The 12,960-nt window shown below is 41.2% G+C and overlaps 1 long non-coding RNA gene across 4 annotated transcripts in view; it reads right to left on the reverse strand.

Annotated features, from left to right (window-relative positions):
* LOC134927877 (uncharacterized) overlaps positions 1 to 12,960 on the reverse strand; it is a 158,703-nt gene that overhangs the window by 145,207 nt on the left and 536 nt on the right. For 2 of the 4 annotated variants that reach the window (XR_010177758.1, XR_010177759.1), the window contains exons 2-3: positions 10,701 to 10,921; positions 8,219 to 8,437 (exon numbers count right to left, since the gene is read on the reverse strand). This is a non-coding gene — a long non-coding RNA (uncharacterized LOC134927877). The remainder of the gene's footprint in view (positions 1 to 8,218; positions 8,438 to 10,700; positions 10,922 to 12,960) is intronic. The other 2 variants (XR_010177761.1, XR_010177760.1) reach the window with 2 other exon arrangements.

The following is a 12,960-nucleotide window of genomic DNA, read 5'->3' on the forward strand; positions in this document are numbered from 1 at the left end:
CATACGGTAAAGCACCGCATAGTTTTAGAGAGGCAAGCTATTAGGATTTTAAAAGAAAGCAAGCTGGAAATGGGACGGATGTCAGGAAGGCACTATATAGCACAATGCCATGCAACACAGCATAGTTTTAGAGATGCATTAAATTCTGAAATGCAAACTATAAGGATTTTAAATGAAAGCAAGTTGCAAATGGGACGGATGTCATGAAGGCCCCATATAGCACAATGCCATGCCGCATGGCACTATACGGCACAGCATGATGCTATACTAACGGTGACGGCAAGCTTACCCTAGAGGCGCAAGCAGCAATTAAGTCTAATGGTTGCAAGGGATGCTGAATACTGGTTTAACCCAGATATTCAAACTATTAGGATATTTAGAAAAAGCAAGCTGGGTAGGGACTTAAAATGGTACGAAAGCACCATAACAGCACAGTACCATGCCATACGGTAAAGCACCGCATAGTTTTAGAGAGGCAAGCTATTAGGATTTTAAAAGAAAGCAAGCTGGAAATGGGACGGATGTCAGGAAGGCACTATATAGCACAATGCCATGCAACACAGCATAGTTTTAGAGATGCATTAAATTCTGAAATGCAAACTATAAGGATTTTAAATGAAAGCAAGTTGCAAATGGGACGGATGTCATGAAGGCACCATATAGCACAATGCCATGCCGCATGGCACTATACGGCACAGCACGATGCTATACTAACGGTGACGGCAAGCTTACCCTAGAGGCGCAAGCAGCAATTAAGTCTAATGGTTGCAAGGGATGCTGAATACTGGTTTAACCCAGATATTCAAACGATTAGGATATTAAGAAAAAGCAAGCTGGGTAGGGACTTAAAATGGTACGAAAGCACCATAACAGCACAGTACCATGCCATACGGTAAAGCACCGCATAGTTTTAAAGAGGCAAGCTATTAGGATTTTAAAAGAAAGCAAGCTGGAAATGGGACAGACGTCAGGAAGGCACCATATAGCACAATGCCATGCCGCATGGCACTATACGGCACAGCATGATGCTATACTAACGGTGATGGCAAACTTAACCTAGCGGCGCAAGCAGCAATTAAGTCTAAGTTGTAGGGATGCTGAATACTGGTTGAACCCAGATATTCAATCTATTAGGATATTAAGAAAATGCAAGCTGGGTAGGGACTTAAAATGGTACGAAAGCACCAAATACAGCACATTGCCATGCCATATAACAGCATAGTTTTAGAGATGCATTACATTCTGAAATGCAAACTATAAGGATTTTAAATGAAAGCAAGTTGCAAATGGGACGGATGTCATGAAGGCACCATATAGCACAATGCCATGCCGCATGGCACTATACGGCACAGCACGATGCTATACTAACGGAGACGGCAAGCTTACCCTAGAGGCGCAAGCAGCAATTAAGTCTAATGGTTGCAAGTAATGCTGAATACTGGTTTAACCCAGATATTCAAACGATTAGGATATTAAGAAAAAGCAAGCTGGGTAGGGACTTAAAATGGTACGAAAGCACCATAACAGCACAGTACCATGCCATACGGTAAAGCACCGCATAGTTTTAGAGAGGCAAGCTATTAGGATTTTAAAAGAAAGCAAGCTGGAAATGGGACGGATGTCAGGAAGGCACTATATAGCACAATGCCATGCAACACAGCATAGTTTTAGAGATGCATTAAATTCTGAAATGCAAACTATAAGGATTTTAAATGAAAGCAAGTTGCAAATGGGACGGATGTCATGAAGGCACCATATAGCACAATGCCATGCCGCATGGCACTATACGGCACAGCACGATGCTATACTAACGGTGACGGCAAGCTTACCCTAGAGGTGCAAGCAGCAATTAAGTCTAATGGTTGCAAGGGATGCTGAATACTGGTTTAACCCAGATATTCAAACTATTAGGATATTAAGAAAAATCAAGCTGGGTAGGGACTTAAAATGGTACGAAAGCACCATAACAGCACAGTACCATGCCATACGGTAAAGCACCGCATAGTTTTAGAGAGGCAAGCTATTAGGATTTTAAAAGAAAGCAAGCTGGAAATGGGACAGACGTCAGGAAGGCACCATATAGCACAATGCCATGCCGCATGGCACTATACGGCACAGCATGATGCTATACTAACGGTGATGGCAAACTTAACCTAGCGGCGCAAGCAGCAATTAAGTCTAAGTTGTAGGGATGCTGAATACTGGTTGAACCCAGATATTCAATCTATTAGGATATTAAGAAAATGCAAGCTGGGTAGGGACTTAAAATGGTACGAAAGCACCAAATACAGCACATTGCCATTCAATATAGAATAGTTTTAGAGATGCATTAAATTCTGAAATGCAAACTTAGGATTTTAAATGAAAGCAAGCTGCAAATAGGACGGATGTCAGGAAGGCACCATATAGCACAATGCCATGCCGCATGGCACTATACGGCACAGCATGATGCTATACTAATGGTGGCAGCAAGCTTACCCTAGAGGCGCAAGAAGCACAATTAAGTCTAATGGTTGCAAGGGATGCTGATTACTGGTTTAACCCAGATATTCAAACTATTAGGATATTAAGAAAAAGCAAGCTGGGTAGGGACTTAAAATGGTACGAAAGCACCATAACAGCACAGTACCATGCCATACGGTAAAGCACCGCATAGTTTTAGAGAGGCAAGCTATTAGGATTTTAAAAGAAAGCAAGCTGGAAATGGGACGGATGTCAGGAAGGCACTATATAGCACAATGCCATGCAACACAGCATAGTTTTAGAGATGCATTAAATTCTGAAATGCAAACTATAAGGATTTTAAATGAAAGCAAGTTGCAAATGGGACGGATGTCATGAAGGCCCCATATAGCACAATGCCATGCCGCATGGCACTATACGGCACAGCATGATGCTATACTAACGGTGACGGCAAGTTTACCCTAAAGGCGTAAGCAGCAATTAAGTCTAATGGTTGCAAGGGATGCTGGACACTGGTTTAACCCAGATATTCAAACTATTAGGATATTAAGAAGGAAGCTGGATAGGGACTTAAAATGGTATGAAAGCACCAAATACAGCACATTGCCATGCCATATAACAGCATAGTTTTAGAGATGCATTACATTCTGAAATGCAAACTATAAGGATTTTAAATGAAAGCAAGTTGCAAATGGGACGGATGTCAGGAAGGCACCATATAGCACAATGCCATGCCGCATGGCACTATACGGCACAGCACGATGCTATACTAACGGTGACGGCAAGCTTACCCTAGAGGCGCAAGCAGCAATTAAGTCTAATGGTTGCAAGGGATGCTGAATACTGGTTTAACCCAGATATTCAAACGATTAGGATATTAAGAAAAAGCAAGCTGGGTAGGTACTTAAAATGGTACGAAAGCACCATAACAGCACAGTACCATGCCATACGGTAAAGCACCGCATAGTTTTAGAGAGGCAAGCTATTAGGATTTTAAAAGAAAGCAAGCTGGAAATGGGACAGACGTCAGGAAGGCACCATATAGCACAATGCCATGCCGCATGGCACTATACGGCACAGCATGATGCCATACTAACGGTGATGGCAAACTTAACCTAGCGGCGCAAGCAGCAATTAAGTCTAAGTTGTAGGGATGCTGAATACTGGTTTTACCCAGATATTCAATCTATTAGGATATTAAGAAAAAGCAAGCTGGGTAGGGACTTAAAATGGTACGAAAGCACCAAATACAGCACATTGCCATTCAATATAGAATAGTTTTAGAGATGCATTAAATTCTGAAATGCAAACTTAGGATTTTAAATGAAAGCAAGCTGCAAATAGGACGGATGTCAGGAAGGCACCATATAGCACAATGCCATGCCGCATGGCACTATACGGCACAGCATGATGCTATACTAATGGTGGCAGCAAGCTTACCCTAGAGGCGCAAGAAGCACAATTAAGTCTAATGGTTGCAAGGGATGCTGATTACTGGTTTAACCCAGATATTCAAACGATTAGGATATTAAGAAAAAGCAAGCTGGGTAGGGACTTAAAATGGTACAAAAGCACCAAATACAGCACATTGCCATTCAATATAGCATAGTTTTAGAGATGCATTAAATTCTGAAATGCAAACTAAAAGGATTTTAAATGAAAGCAAGTTGCAAATGGGACGGATGTCATGAAGGCCCCATATAGCACAATGCCATGCCGCATGGCACTATACGGCACAGCATGATGCTATACTAACGGTGACGGCAAGCTTACCCTAGAGGCGCAAGCAGCAATTAAGTCTAATGGTTGCAAGGGATGCTGATTACTGGTTTAACCCAGATATTCAAACTATTAGGATATTAAGAAAAAGCAAGCTGGGTAGGGACTTAAAATGGTACGAAAGCACCATAACAGCACAGTACCATGCCATACGGTAAAGCACCGCATAGTTTTAGAGAGGCAAGCTATTAGGATTTTAACAGAAAGCAAGCTGGAAATGGGACGGATGTCAGGAAGGCACTATATAACACAATGCCATGCAACACAGCATAGTTTTAGAGATGCATTAAATTCTGAAATGCAAACTAAAAGGATTTTAAATGAAAGCAAGTTGCAAATGGGACGGATGTCATGAAGGCCCCATATAGCACAATGCCATGCCGCATGGCACTATACGGCACAGCATGATTCTATACTAACGGTGACGGCAAGTTTACCCTAAAGGCGCAAGCAGCAATTAAGTCTAATGGTTGCAAGGGATGCTGAACACTGGTTTAACCCTGATATTCAAACTATTAGGATATTAAGAAGGAAGCTGGATAGGGACTTAAAATGGTACGAAAGCACCAAATACAGCACATTGCCATGCCATATAACAGCATAGTTTTAGAGATGTATTACATTCTGAAATGCAAACTATAAGGATTTTAAATGAAAGCAAGTTGCAAATGGGACGGATGTCATGAAGGCCCCATATAGCACAATGCCATGCCGCATGGCACTATACGGCACAGCATGATGCTATACTAACGGTGACGGCAAGCTTACCCTAGAGGCGCAAGCAGCAATTAAGTCTAATGGTTGCAAGGGATGCTGAATACTGGTTTAACCCAGATATTCAAACTATTAGGATATTAAGAAAAAGCAAGCTGGGTAGGGACTTAAAATGGTACGAAAGCACCATAACAGCACAGTACCATGCCATACGGTAAAGCACCGCATTGTTTTAGAGAGGCAAACTATTAGGATTTTAAAAGAAAGCAAGCTGGAAATGGGACAGACGTCAGGAAGGCACCATATAGCACAATGCCATGCCGCATGGCACTATACGGCACAGCATGATGCTATACTAACGGTGATGGCAAACTTAACCTAGCGGCGCAAGCAGCAATTAAGTCTAAGTTGTAGGGATGCTGAATACTGGTTTAACCCAGATATTCAATCGATTAGGATATTAAGAAAAAGCAAGCTGGGTAGGGACTTAAAATGGTACGAAAGCACCATAACAGCACAGTACCATGCCATACGGTAAAGCACCGCATAGTTTTAGAGAGGCAAGCTATTAGGATTTTAAAAGAAAGCAAGCTGGAAATGGGACGGATGTCAGGAAGGCACTATATAGCACAATGCCATGCAACACAGCATAGTTTTAGAGATGCATTAAATTCTGAAATGCAAACTATAAGGATTTTAAATGAAAGCAAGTTGCAAATGGGACGGATGTCATGAAGGCCCCATATAGCACAATGCCATGCCGCATGGCACTATACGGCACAGCATGATGCTATACTAACGGTGACGGCAAGCTTACCCTAGAGGCGCAAGCAGCAATTAAGTCTAATGGTTGCAAGGGATGCTGAATACTGGTTTAACCCAGATATTCAAACTATTAGGATATTTAGAAAAAGCAAGCTGGGTAGGGACTTAAAATGGTACGAAAGCACCATATAACAGCACAGTACCATGCCATACGGTAAAGCACCGCATAGTTTTAGAGAGGCAAGCTATTAGGATTTTAAAAGAAAGCAAGCTGGAAATGGGACGGATGTCAGGAAGGCACTATATAGCACAATGCCATGCAACACAGCATAGTTTTAGAGATGCATTAAATTCTGAAATGCAAACTATAAGGATTTTAAATGAAAGCAAGTTGCAAATGGGACGGATGTCATGAAGGCCCCATATAGCACAATGCCATGCCGCATGGCACTATACGGCACAGCATGATGCTATACTAACGGTGACGGCAAGTTTACCCTAAAGGCGTAAGCAGCAATTAAGTCTAATGGTTGCAAGGGATGCTGGACACTGGTTTAACCCAGATATTCAAACTATTAGGATATTAAGAAGGAAGCTGGATAGGGACTTAAAATGGTATGAAAGCACCAAATACAGCACATTGCCATGCCATATAACAGCATAGTTTTAGAGATGCATTACATTCTGAAATGCAAACTATAAGGATTTTAAATGAAAGCAAGTTGCAAATGGGACGGATGTCAGGAAGGCACCATATAGCACAATGCCATGCCGCATGGCACTATACGGCACAGCACGATGCTATACTAACGGTGACGGCAAGCTTACCCTAGAGGCGCAAGCAGCAATTAAGTCTAATGGTTGCAAGGGATGCTGAATACTGGTTTAACCCAGATATTCAAACGATTAGGATATTAAGAAAAAGCAAGCTGGGTAGGTACTTAAAATGGTACGAAAGCACCATAACAGCACAGTACCATGCCATACGGTAAAGCACCGCATAGTTTTAGAGAGGCAAGCTATTAGGATTTTAAAAGAAAGCAAGCTGGAAATGGGACAGATGTCAGGAAGGCACCATATAGCACAATGCCATGCCGCATGGCACTATACGGCACAGCATGATGCTATACTAACGGTGATGGCAAACTTAACCTAGCGGCGCAAGCAGCAATTAAGTCTAAGTTGTAGGGATGCTGAATACTGGTTGAACCCAGATATTCAATCTATTAGGATATTAAGAAAAAGCAAGCTGGGTAGGGACTTAAAATGGTACGAAAGCACCAAATACAGCACATTGCCATTCAATATAGAATAGTTTTAGAGATGCATTAAATTCTGAAATGCAAACTTAGGATTTTAAATGAAAGCAAGCTGCAAATAGGACGGATGTCAGGAAGGCACCATATAGCACAATGCCATGCCGCATGGCACTATACGGCACAGCATGATGCTATACTAATGGTGGCAGCAAGCTTACCCTAGAGGCGCAAGAAGCAATTAAGTCTAATGGTTGCAAGGGATGCTAAATACTGGTTTAACCCAGATATTCAAACTATTAGGATATTAAGAAAAAGCAAGCTGGGTAGGGACTTAAAATGGTACGAAAGCACCATAACAGCACAGTACCATGCCATACGGTAAAGCACCGCATAGTTTTAGAGAGGCAAGCTATTAGGATTTTAAAAGAAAGCAAGCTGGAAATGGGACGGATGTCAGGAAGGCACTATATAGCACAATGCCATGCAACACAGCATAGTTTTAGAGATGCATTAAATTCTGAAATGCAAACCATAAGGATTTTAAATGAAAGCAAGTTGCAAATGGGACGGATGTCATGAAGGCCCCATATAGCACAATGCCATGCCGCATGGCACTATACGGCACAGCATGATGCTATACTAACGGTGACGGCAAGTTTACCCTAAAGGCGCAAGCAGCAATTAAGTCTAATGGTTGCAAGGGATGCTGAACACTGGTTTAACCCAGATATTCAAACTATTAGGATATTAAGAAGGAAGCTGGATAGGGACTTAAAATGGTTAGAAAGCACCATAACAGCACAGTACCATGCCATACGGTAAAGCACCGCATAGTTTTAGAAGGGCAAACTATAAGGATTTTAAATGAAAGCATGCTGGAGATGGGACAGACGTAAGGAAGGCACCATATAGCACAATGCCATGCCGCACGGCAAGCATACCTTACCGGGGCAAGAAGCAATTAAGTCTAACGATTGTATGGATGCTGAATACTAGTTTAACCCAGATATTCAAACTTTTAGGATATGAAGAAAAAGCAAGCGGATATAGGACTGAAAACACAAGGAAGGCACTATACTGCAGAATGCCATACCTTGTATTTCTATACGGCAAAACACAAAAGAGCATGATGCCAACTAACTGTTTTAGGGAGCATTAAACAGGGTTCTCCCAGCAATACAAACTGTTCCGATATGAAAGGAATCTTGTTATACAAAATGTATACAGGATATATTTACCTGTGCACTGAACTCAATACTCATCTTGTCCAGCAGCATCCGAAACTCTGTAGTCTGCAGCACTGGATCCTGATGCTTGCTTTTATTGCCCACCAGAGCAGTCTAGAACATCCAGATTGTTTGAAGACATTGCCATCCTCTTGCAACTTTGCCAATAGAAGAAGCAAACCATTTTCTTTCAGGTACCCAAAAACCTCAATATTCAATAGAGTATCTGCCCTAGTGAGAAGTGGAAACAATACTAGTAAGTAAAGTCTGTAAACAATATAAAACAGACAATTTTAAACAAAACGCACAACACCCTACAGGAAGTCAACATATCACATGATGCCATAATGCACCTTACAGAACTGGATATACTTAAAACTTGGACCATTTAGGTGCCTTGAAAAGCAAGTTTGAGAATCTCTGTATTAGGATATTAAGTAAAAGCAAGCTGGAAATCGGAGTGAAAACTTTAGGCAGACACCATGCAGAACATTGCCATGCCACACCGCACAACACCACATAGTTTTAGAGAACCAGTACATTCTGACATGAAAACTATTAGGATATTAAGAGCAAGCTGGATACTGGACTCAAAATGTAAGGAAAGCACCATACAGCACAATGTCGCACCATACAGCACAATGTCACACCATATGGCACAACACAGTTTTAGAGACGCATTACATTCTGAAACAGTTAAGATTTAGGAAGAGCAAGCAGGTTATAGGACTGAAAATGCCAGGCAGGCATCAGACAGCACAATGCCGCAATGTACAGCACAACGCTATACTTACGGTTTTAGGGACGATGGATTTATTTAGACAAACTTTTAGGATAATAAGAAATAGCAAGCTGATATAGGACTTAAAACACCAGGAAGGAACCATACGGCACAATGACGCACGGCATGATGTTATGAATGTAGGGACAATGATAAAAGTTTCTACTGCTAGGTGTAACCTATTAGGATATTAAAGTAAAAGCAAGCAGGATATGGGGTTGACCACGTCAGTAGAGCAAAATACCGCATAATGCAAAGCCGCACAGTGCCATACGGCGCAGCACCACACAGCATGATGCCATACTAACGGTATTCAGGACGGGGATAATAAATTACACCCAGAAATATAAACTATTATGATACTAAGGAAGAGCAAGCAGGATATAGGACTGTAAATGCCAGGTAGGCACAAGACAGCACAATGCCGCAATGTACAGCACAATGCTATACTTACGGTTTTAGGGACGATGGAATTTAGACAAACTTTTAGGATAATAAGAAATAGCAGGCTGATATAGGACTGAAAACACCAGGAAGGTGCCTTGAAAAGCAAGTTTGAGAATCTCTGTATTAGGATATTAAGTAAAAGCAAGCTGGAAATCGGAGTGAAAACTTTAGGAAGACACCATGCAGAACATTGCCATGCCACACCGCCACATAGTTTTAGAGAACCAGTACATTCCGACATGAAAACTATTAGGATATTAAGCGCAAGCTGGATACTGGACTCAAAATGTTCAGAAAGCACCATACAGCACATCGTTTTAGAGACGCATTACATTATGAAACAGAAACTGTTAGGATTTAGGAAGAGCAAGCAGGTTATAAGGACTGAAAATGCCAGGCAGGCATCAGACAGCACAATGCCGCAATATACAGCACAATGCTATACTTACAGTTTTAGGGACAATGAAAATATTTACACAAACTCGTAGGATAATAAGTAAAAGGAAGCTGGTATAGGACTGAAAATGCCAGGTAGGCATCAGACAGCACAATGATGCAATGTACAGCACAACGCTATACGTACGGTTTTAGGGACGATGGCTTTATTTAGACAAACTTTTAGGATAATAAGAAATAGCAAGCTGATATAGGACTTAAAACACCAGGAAGGAACCATACGGCACAATGACGCACCATACGGCACGGCATGATGTTATGAATGTAAGGACAATGATAATAGTTTCTACTGCTAGGTGTAACCTATTAGGATATTAAAGTAAAAGCAAGCAGGATATGGGGTTGACCACATCAGTAGAGCAAAATACCGCATAATGCAAAGCCGCACAGTGCCATACGGCGCAGCACCACACAGCATGATGCCATACTAACGGTATTCAGGACGGGGATAATAAATTACACCCAGAAATATTGACTATTATGATACTAAGGAAGAGCAAGCAGGATATAGGACTGTAAATGCCAGGTAGGCACAAGACAGCACAATGCTATACTTATGGTTTTAGGGACGATGGAATTTAGACAAACTTTTAGGATATTAAGAAAAAGCAAGCGGATATAGGACTGAAAACACAAGGAAGGCACTATACTGCAGAATGCCATACCTTGTATATCTATACGGCAAAACTCCAAAGAGCATGATGCCAACTAACTGTTTTAGGGAGCATTAAACAGGGTTCTCCCAGCAATACAAACTGTTCCGATATGAAAGGAATCTTGTTATACAAAATGTATACAGGATATATTTACCTGTGCACTGAACTCAATACTCATCTTGTCCAGCAGCATCCGAAACTCTGTAGTCTGCAGCACTGGATCCTGATGCTTGCTTTTATTGCCCACCAGAGCAGTCTAGAACATCCAGATTGTTTGAAGACATTGTGCCATCCTGTTGCAACTTTGCCAATAGAAGAAGCAAACCATTTTCTTTCAGGTACCCAAAAACCTCAATATTCAATAGAGTATCTGCCCTAGTGAGAAGTGGAAACAATACTAGTAAGTAAAGTCTGTAAACAATATAAAACAGACAACTTTAAACGAAACGCACAACACCCTACAGGAAGTCAACATATCACATGATGCCATAATGCACCTTACAGAACTGGATATACTTAAAACTTGGACCATTTAGGTGCCTTGAAAAGCAAGTTTGAGAATCTCTGTATTAGGATATTAAGTAAAAGCAAGCTGGAAATCGGAGTGAAAACTTTAGGTAGACACCATGCAGAACATTGCCATGCCACACCGCACAACACCACATAGTTTTAGAGAACCAGTACATTCTGACATGAAAACTATTAGGATATTAAGAGCAAGCTGGATACTGGACTCAAAATGTTAGGAAAGCACCATACAGCACAATGTCACACCATATGGCACAACACAGTTTTAGAGATGCATTACATTCTGAAACAGTTAAGATTTAGAAAGAGCAAGCAGGTTATAAAACTGAAAATGCCAGGCAGGCATCAGACAGCACAATGCCGCAATATACAGCACAATGCTATACTTACGGTTTTAGGGACAATGAAAATATTTACACAAACTCGTAGGATAAGTAGTAAAAGGAAGCAGGTTATAGGACTGAAAATGCCAGGTAGGCCCAAGACAGCACAATGCCGCAATGTACAGCACAACGCTATACTTAAGGTTTTAGGGACGATGGATTTATTTAGACAAACTTTTAGGATAATAAGAAATAGCAAGCTGATATAGGACTTAAAACACCAGGAAGGAACCATACAGCACAGTGACGCGCCATACGGCACAGCATGATGTTATGGATGTAGGGACAATGATAATAGTTTCTACTGCTAGGTGTAACCTATTAGGATATTAAAGTAAAAGCAAGCAGGATATGGGGTTGACCACGTCAGTAGAGCAAAATACCGCATAATGCAAAGCCGCACAGTGCCATACGGCGCAGCACCACACAGCATGATGCCATACTAACGGTATTCAGGACGGGGATAATAAATTACACCCAGAAATATAAACTATTATGATACTAAGGAAGAGCAAGCAGGATATAGGACTGTAAATGCCAGGTAGGCACAAGACAGCACAATGCCGCAATGTACAGCACAATGCTATACTTACGGTTTTAGGGACGATGGAATTTAGACAAACTTTTAGGATAATAAGAAATAGCAGGCTGATATAGGACTGAAAACACCAGGAAGGTGCCTTGAAAAGCAAGTTTGAGAATCTCTGTATTAGGATATTAAGTAAAAGCAAGCTGGAAACCAGAGTGAAAACTTTAGGTAGACACCATGCAGAACATTGCCATGCCACACCGCCACATAGTTTTAGAGAACCAGTACATTCTGACATGAAAACTATTAGGATATTAAGAGCAAGCTGGATACTGGACTCAAAATGTTAGGAAAGCACCATACAGCACATAGTTTTAGAGACGCATTACATTCTGAAACAGAAATTGTTAGGATTTAGGAAGAGCAAGCAGGTTATAGGACTGAAAATGCCAGGCATCAGACAGCACAATGCCTCAATATACAGCACAATGCTATACTTACGGTTTTAGGGACAATGAAATATTTACACAAACTCGTAGGATAATAAGTAAAAGGAAGCTGGTATAGGACTGAAAATGCACAATTACGCAATGTACAGCACATTGTCTACATGCTACATACTTCTGGTCCAGACACAACAGTCTCCTTATCAGGATATAAATAAATATATGGGAACAAAGCACTCAGGGGTCTATTCATACAGCAGTGATAACAGTAGAGTTACAGACCTGTGGAGAAGTTGCCCATGGCAACCAAGCAACATCTCCTTTACATTTTATAGATTGTACTTGATAAAGGCTTCCTTCAAAGCTGATTGGCTGCCATGGGCAACATCTCCACTGATCCTTTTCTCCACGCTTTTCACTACTTCATGAATAGACCCCGAACTATTAATATGGATATCAAATCACTGGAGTCAGACTTATACGTTCTTTGCTTATTTCTACCTATATGAAACAGCTTTATGTGTGTGT

This window comes from Pseudophryne corroboree, chromosome 5 (genome assembly GCF_028390025.1).
Source record: "Pseudophryne corroboree isolate aPseCor3 chromosome 5, aPseCor3.hap2, whole genome shotgun sequence".
Taxonomy (NCBI): Eukaryota; Metazoa; Chordata; class Amphibia; order Anura; family Myobatrachidae; genus Pseudophryne; species Pseudophryne corroboree.